Genomic DNA, 8170 nt, shown 5'->3' on the forward strand with positions numbered 1-8170 from the left:
CACATCGCAGTATACTAGACCCTCTAATTCTTTAAGAGGTTTGTCTAAAAGATTGGCGATATAACTAGGAAGACGTTTCAAATACCATACATGAGTTACTGGACATGCCAGCCTTATGTATCCCATTTGATATCTTCGTATCCGAGAATCAACAAATTCAACTCCGCATTGTTCACAAAATTTAGGGCCCTCCTTTTGATTTCCAATTACTCGATAATTTCCACAAGCGCAAATTCCACTTTTATAGGTCCAAAATTCTTTCACAAAATAATCCATCCTTTTCCGGTTTATTGGTTTTGTAATGAAAAGTATAGGGTTTTGTCACCTCTCAACGGTTTCTCCATTAGGTAGGATTTTCTTGGCCCAAGCACTTATTTGTTGGGGAGAAACTGATCAATTCGGAGTTGTTGATGTTTATATCGGTCGATCATAGAAGAAAATTCTGATTCATTCCGATTAAGCTTCCTTCCTATTAATCTGGAAGTTCTTCTCAGATACAAGGAAATGATTCAGTTCAGAGCCAAAGATCGTAATTCTCGGACGAGCAATCGAAAAGATTCTGGAGCATCTTCGGGTTTAGGTATTGTTCCTCCAATGATCGTAGTCCCAAGTACTTCTTGGCGAGCTCTAATATGATCAGATTTATAAGTAAGCATTTCTTGTAAAATATGAGCAACACCAAATCCCTCTAGAGCCCAAACCTCCATTTCTCCTACCCGTTGTCCTCCTTGCTTGGACCTTCCTCTAAGTGGTTGTTGTGTAACAAGTGCATAATGTCCACTGGAACGCCCATGTATTTTATCATCAACTTGATGAATTAATTTCAAGATATAAGGTTTTCCTATTATAACAGGTTGCTCAAAGGGGCCTCCCGTTCTTCCATCAAATATTCGGCTTTTTCCTGGATATTCGGGTTCAAATACCCATGGATTCGCTGTTTGCTTACTGGCTTGATATAATTCGGAAAACACTAGTTTTCTCGAAGCCTCTTGTTCATATCTCTCATCAAATGGTGCTATTCGATAATGTCTATCTAGTAGACTCCTGCTAACCAAGCGAGCATTCAAATAGCTGTCCTACATTCATTCGTGAAGGTACTCCTAATGGGTTGAAGACCATATCAACAGGTCTTCCGTCTTGCAAATAAGGCATATCCTGTCTAGGTAAAATTTTTGAAATGATCCCTTTATTTCCATGCCTTCCGGCTACTTTATCGCCTACTTTGATTTCGCGTTTCTGTGAAATATAGACACGAATCGTTTCGGATTATAACTAGAACCCCTTTTTCTGGACCCATCTCACATCGATGACTCGACCCTCCACCTATAGGTAATTTTAGACAGGTTTCCTTTGAAGTGGATACCTGAATCCCAAGTATGGCCCGTAATAATCTATCTGGAGCATACGATGATTCTTTCGCCACCTGAGGCGTTAATTTACCTACTAAAATATCGCCTGTCTCCACCCAAGATCCCAGCATCACAATTCCATTTTTGTCTAAATTGCGGAGTAAATGGGCTTCTAGGTGCGGTATTTCGTTAGTGATTCTTTCAGGACCTTGGCTTGTCACATGAGTCTGAATTTCATATTTTCGTATGTGAAAAAAGTATAAATATCTTCATATACTAGACGCTCGCTAATGAGTACCGCATCCTCAAAATTGTAACCTTCCATGGCATATAAGCTACTAGTACGTTTTGCCCAAAGCAGGTTCGCCACCAACCGTAGCGGCACCGTCCGCTAAAATTTACCCTTTTAATGCATTTACCCGCCGAACCCGGGCAGTTTGATGCATACAAGTATTTTTGTTGGAACGTTGATACATAACTAATGGAATGCCTAGAGCATCTCCATTGCCCGATAAAATAATCTTGTCAGTATCGGTGGAAATGATCTTTCCCTCGTGATCGGCTATAGCGGGAACTCCTGAATCTAGAGCCACTTGGCGTTCCAACCAGTTCAACAATGCACTTCTCGGAACGAGAAAGCGGAACTGCTTGGCGTTGCATATTAGAACTCATTAAAGCCCGATTCGCGTCATTATGCTCGATAAAGGAATGAGGAAGCTCAATAGAAAAATATTGAAAAGGAAAAATACTTCGAAGATGAACTTGTTCCCATGCAATAGTCAGGAATTCTTGGCGGTATCGAGCCGGAACAACCTGTTCTTCCTGAATACCCTGATTCAAGGCCAAAGAATTTCCTGCCGCTACCATATAATATTCATCTCGACTTGGGGATAAATAAAGCATCTGTGCTTTTTGATCTCTCAATTTTATAAAATGGACTTTCTAAGACCCCCAATGACCAATCCTGGCATGAATTAAGGATCCGATAAGTCCAACATTGATCCCTTCAGACGTGTCAATTGGGCAAATGCGTCCATAGTGACTAGGATGGATATCTCGTATCCGAAAATTAGCAGTTCGCGGTCAATCCTCCAGGGCCCAAATAACTCAATTTTCTCCCATGCACTATTTGTGTCAATGGATTTGTTCGATCAAAACTTGAGACAATGGGTGTAATCCGAAAAAGGATTCATAAGTGGTTGTTAATGGAGTCAAGTTACCAAATTCTGAGAGTCGGTATCAATTTATGCCTAATTGCTCCGCATATAGTTCCTCTAACTACATTTTCTAAACGAACCAGAGCCAATCCGAATTGATCTTGTAAGAGATCCGCTACAGAACGAATACGCTTATTTTCAAATGATTCATATCAAGTGTACCCATTCCAAATTTCATTCCAATCAAACGATCCGCAGCTGCCAATATATCTCGCGGTAACAAAAATGTATTGTTCTGAGGTATATTAAGATTCAATCTCTGGTTCATATTTCGTCGACCAATCCTTCCTAATTCATCTTTGCTGAAAGAATTTCTTTTGTAATTCCTTACAAGGATTCAGAAAATACCGGATCCCTACACAAGAAAATTGTTGATAAAACTCCAAAATGGCATTTTCTTTGACCCAATTTTTTTTTTTCATATCGGTCAGGAAAGAAAAGAAAATCTCAGGGTAGCAAACATTCTCTAAATTTCTCTTAGATTCGAACCCATAGCTGATGATAGAACTAGAATAGATATTTTCTGTTTCCTACTTACACGAGCCCATATCCTTGCTTTTCTATCAATCTCTAATTCTAACCTCCCTCCCCAATCTGATATTATGGTACCAGTATAGACCGAAATTCCGTTATGATCCAATTCTGATCGATAATAGATACCAGGGCTTTGCAATATTTGATTGATCACAATTCTGTATATTCCATTTACTATAGAAGTTCCGAGGGAGTTCATTAAAGGAATGTTTCCAATAAAAATTGTTTGTTCTTGCATATCCTTACTGGTTTTCCAAATTAATCCTGCGGATACATATAATTCAGAAGAATATGTGAGTGATTCATATACAGCATCCCTTTCTTTTATCAACGGTTCCACCAATTGATATGTTTCCACAAATAATTGAAATTCAATTTCTTGCTCTGTATCTTCAATTTTTGGAAACTTATAAAGTTCTTCTGTTAAGCCCCGATCCATGAACCCAAAATCCTTCAAATTGTATCTGATTCAACCCAGGTATTGTAGACATTTCCCCATTTTCATCCCCGAGCATTTTGAATTTCCCATTTCTCAAAAAATCATTCTTTTTCATTCTTCATCGAATCCTACGAATCGATCTAATAATGATGGAATTGAATTTCTATTCTGTTTACTGAATCACATGAAATTTTATCTAACTCCATATACCATATAATATATGTGGAATGTATGAAATATGAAATGCGTATGAACGGAAGAAGAAAATTATACTCAAATTTTAATTTATATTTATAACAAACAGATACAGAAAAGAATTGATAAATGCCATTTAGCCGCATGGAGTTTTGTTTTTGTATAGAATATAAAAAAAAATAATTTCTACAATTATTTATGATATTACATATTCCAATCCGATTGAATACCAGAAAATGAAAGGAATTCCTGATTTGATCTGTTCGTTGAGATAAAGACAAAATAATCATAAAATATATATATAGGGAGAGTTGATTTTTCTAGCGCTTAATTTTTCATGGACTCCATTGTTCAAAAACGATTCGCAGAGAAGATAGATGTTTTACCCACTTTTTAGTTTTTATTTTTAGTAGAATATTTAGAATATGATTGAAGTGCGTACGAAAGGGCTTCTATTTATTAAACAGGTGCAGATATAGCATTTCTATTTATATATGTCTTTCTTTTATTCCATTATAACGCTCTAATGGAGACAAGACATGGCGTGCTCTATCAAAATTCTATTTTTCTTTTATTTTAATCTATTCAATGAAAAATTGAAACACGATAATTTCTTGCTGATTCCTATGGACATCATATCTAGATAGATAAAATACCTCATTAGATAACTATAACTGTGTAACAACTTATGCTCTGGGTTTACATAGACTGATAATTGCTGTTATATTATTATATATACTTGAAATTAAGAAAGTTTTTTTATTGAAAAAAATCAATTTTAGTTATGTATCAGTTTTATTTTCTTATACCATTAGAAAAGACAAGTGAAGAAGAATCGTCCATAAATTTGCAGTCAATAGTTAATGGTTCCAATTTATTTGTCCTGAATTTTTACTTTTGTAACTGAGAATCCACATTTTCTTTTCAATAGAAAAGAAAGGGAAAGTTTTTAGATATTGTGTGTCTTGAGATACTATAACCAATTGAAGGTATGGATCCGATCTAAAATGAAAAAGAAGGAGATACTCTCCTTTTTTGTTTGTAACCTTTTGGCGACATGGCCGAGCAGTAAGGCGGGGACTGCAAATCCCTTATTCCCCAGTTCAAATCCGGGTGTCGCCTGATCAACAAAAAACTCGAAATCCTAACGTCTCCTAACGTCTAGGATTCAAGGAAAAACTAAAGTAGTGGAAGGAATCAGTAAATCTTGATATGGGCCCCCTTACTAATGGAGTGGCTACTAGAGTCTTGAATTAGATTGGATAACAGGAGTGTCTAATTAACTAATGAATGGTTGTAGAAGGGTTGGAAGATACTTTGTATACAGACGGATGAAAGTCTCTGAGTGTTCAGGCATCAATTAATATTAGATTGGATAGATAATTGGCTTTTACTTAATGAGGGACACCAAAGAAAGAATAAGTCTTATTATTGATACATGTGAGTAACATTCTTTTGATACTTCAAAAGTGTTACTGCGCATTTGCTTGTGCTTAATGGTTCTCGATTTTACTCGAAATCATATAAGAGCTTGTTATAAGCGGATTTATCAGAAGTGATTCATCAACGGTGGCGTGTCACAATTCCCTTTTCTTTTGACTCTGCGCCAGTAATTTATTATTAGTGAACAATAATGGAAAAATTGAATTCCTTCATATTTGTTTCATATAAAAATAAAGCATAGGCATTTCAGGGCTGTCGTCCGTTAGATTTTTCTGAAAGGTAACTATCTCGGTTTCATATCATATAGAAATTTATATAGAATCCTTGAAAAAGACTTCTTCCTCATAAAAAAGACTTACTGTCTTTGGGATCTGATGCTACACCGCTGCTCAATAACTTAGGGGATCGGCTCTATTACATAAGTCGATTCCTAATTTTTATCTCATATCATGACATAAATAAGCAGTTCTTATTTATTGTATCGGCTCAAAACCTCGCTAATTGATCTTTACGGTGCTTCCTCTATCAATTAGATCTTTATCCATAGAATAAAGTATCTAGGCATATATATTTCTTCATATTTCGACTTCTATGAAGTTTCTTTTTTTGTTACAGCTGATAAAAATCGTTTTTTGGACGATGCAATATGTAGAAAGCCTATTTTTTTTTCTAGTATTTTATTTACTAGCGTGTTTATTTACTAGCGTATTTATTTACTAGCGTATTTGCTCTTTCTTTCCTTTTTTATTTCTATAGTGGAGATAGTCGCACGTAATGACAGATCACAGCCATATTATTAAAGCTTGTGGTAAGAACGGGTTTCGTTCTAGTGCTCGAAAATAATATTCTAAAGCTTTTATGCTCTCCATTACTTGTGTGGATAAGGCCTATGTTATATAGTATATAACTTCGATCATAGGGATCAATTTCTAGTCGCATAGCTTCATAATAATTCTGTAAGGCCTCCGCATAATTTCCTTCGGATTGAGCCGACATCCGTTACGGTCGTCATTCGATTCAAAGAATTCTCCGTTCCAAAACCGTACATGAGATTTTCACCTCATACGGCTCCTCCTTTATGTGCATAATGAGAATAATCCATGGAATTAAAAAAAAGGTCGAAATATTGTCATTATGAACTGAGCAGGGCTAATGTTTTTACAAGAAATCTCTAGCCAACCCTCTTGCAAAGATCTTTTCTTACCATCAAGCGTGTTCGTACTAGATAAAAAAGTAAACTCCAACAATTTCTTTGTTCTCAACGCTCCTTAATTTCCAGGAATTAGTCACTTCAACAATCTTCGATGGTTATATGGGTATCCAAAGTACGAACAAGATGGATGTTTGTTGTCCCAACCATTTCTCTTAGTTCCGATCCCGATAAAAGGAATCATTAATAACAAAGTTTTCGTGTTGTTGATTCCTAGGCGTAGTGCTTCTTCCTCTATGCCGCCTATTGGTACTAGTGTAGTAGGGTTGACCCACAATACAGACCCATAGGTGTAACCTTTCGCTCAATACTCGAATCAACAATTGAAGCATCTGAGGTTGCATTAATCGGGGATACACGACAGAAGGAATTGCTTTATTTATAAACTTCACCTTCAACAAGCGTAGATTTCTTTTTGTTTTCAATAGCCTTTTTCTATTCTGAATAATGTGTCTTTTTCCTAAGACTGAGAGTGGTAAAGTAAATAAAAAAGTAAATAATAAATAAAGAATAAAGAGAATAAAGTAAAATATATATATAATAATAATCAAATCGCACCATCTCTGTAATAAGTAAATGCCTCTTTTCTCCTGAAGTTGTCGGAATTATTCGTAATAAGATATTGGCTACAATTGAAAAGGTCTTATCAATAAAATTTCCATTTATCTGCGATCTAGGCATAGGTAGCAATCCATTCTATAACTCTTTTCATTACCCCTCGTGAGAAAATAAAATGATCTCACAAACAAAGGAAGTGTACAGTACGAAATAACATAAAAGTAGACCCATTCCATTTTTAAAATTCTTCGAGCGGAGGCTAAAGAAAAAGTGATAAAAAAAGTGATGAAAAGTTTTCTATTTTTATAGCAAGTTTCCTAGTTAGAATTGATATTGTTCGTACCTATCGAACAATCTAATATAGTAACTCGCTATTCGCTCGGGTATCAGCCATAATAATTATGTAGGAGATGGCCGAGTGGTTCAAGGCGTAACATTGGAACTGCTATGTGACTCTTGTTTACCGAGGTTCGAATCCTCTCTTTCCACCTTCACCTAATTCGCCAATGTAACTGACTACAATGTATCAAATAAGAACATATACTAAAAAATTAGACCCTTCTTTAGTTCTCTATTCCCAATTCCTTTTAATATGGAATACGTAAAATAGCATGGGGATGAAAATCTCCTTGTATCTATCATACATGAATAGGAGAAAATCTCGAATCAAACCCATTCCCCTGTCTTCCTTTACTTAACCTTAACTCAGGTGAAAAGGGGGCAGAACCCTTGTTTTGTTATTTTAGTTAGGTTTAAGTCTGACGAGAATAATATTCTACGACAAGCAATTCATTTATTTTCAAACCAACCCATTTCCTATCTATTATTTGATTGACTAATCCTTTATATTGTAATGTGTGAAAGGTCAAATGTTTTGGTAATTCCTCATTGGTGGATGAATCAAGATAATTTTGAATCAGAGTTCTAGATTTTTGTTCATCCCTCGCTGAAATAATATCTCGGGGTTTGCAGCGATAACTTGGTATATCTACTGTACGCCCATTAACTAAAATATGTCTATGGTTAACTAATTGACGGGCTTGAGGAATAGTCGAAGCCATACCCAATCGAAAAAGGATGTTATCCAACCGCATTTCAAGTAATTGTAGTAAAACCTGACCTGTTGACCCTTTGGCTTTTCTGGCAATACGAACGTATTTAAGTAATTGTCGTTCTGTAAGGCCATAATGAAAACGCAATTTTTGTTTTTCTTCTAAACGAATAC

General features: G+C 35.7%; 1 pseudogene; it reads right to left on the reverse strand.

Annotated features, from left to right (window-relative positions):
- Window positions 1-456: 456 nt before the first annotated feature.
- Window positions 457-3615, reverse strand: LOC128288318 (DNA-directed RNA polymerase subunit beta-like; annotated as a pseudogene).
- Window positions 3616-8170: the final 4555 nt, after the last annotated feature.

Source organism: Gossypium arboreum, unplaced genomic scaffold (genome assembly GCF_025698485.1).
Source record: "Gossypium arboreum isolate Shixiya-1 unplaced genomic scaffold, ASM2569848v2 Contig00202, whole genome shotgun sequence".
NCBI classification, from domain to species: domain Eukaryota; kingdom Viridiplantae; phylum Streptophyta; class Magnoliopsida; order Malvales; family Malvaceae; genus Gossypium; species Gossypium arboreum.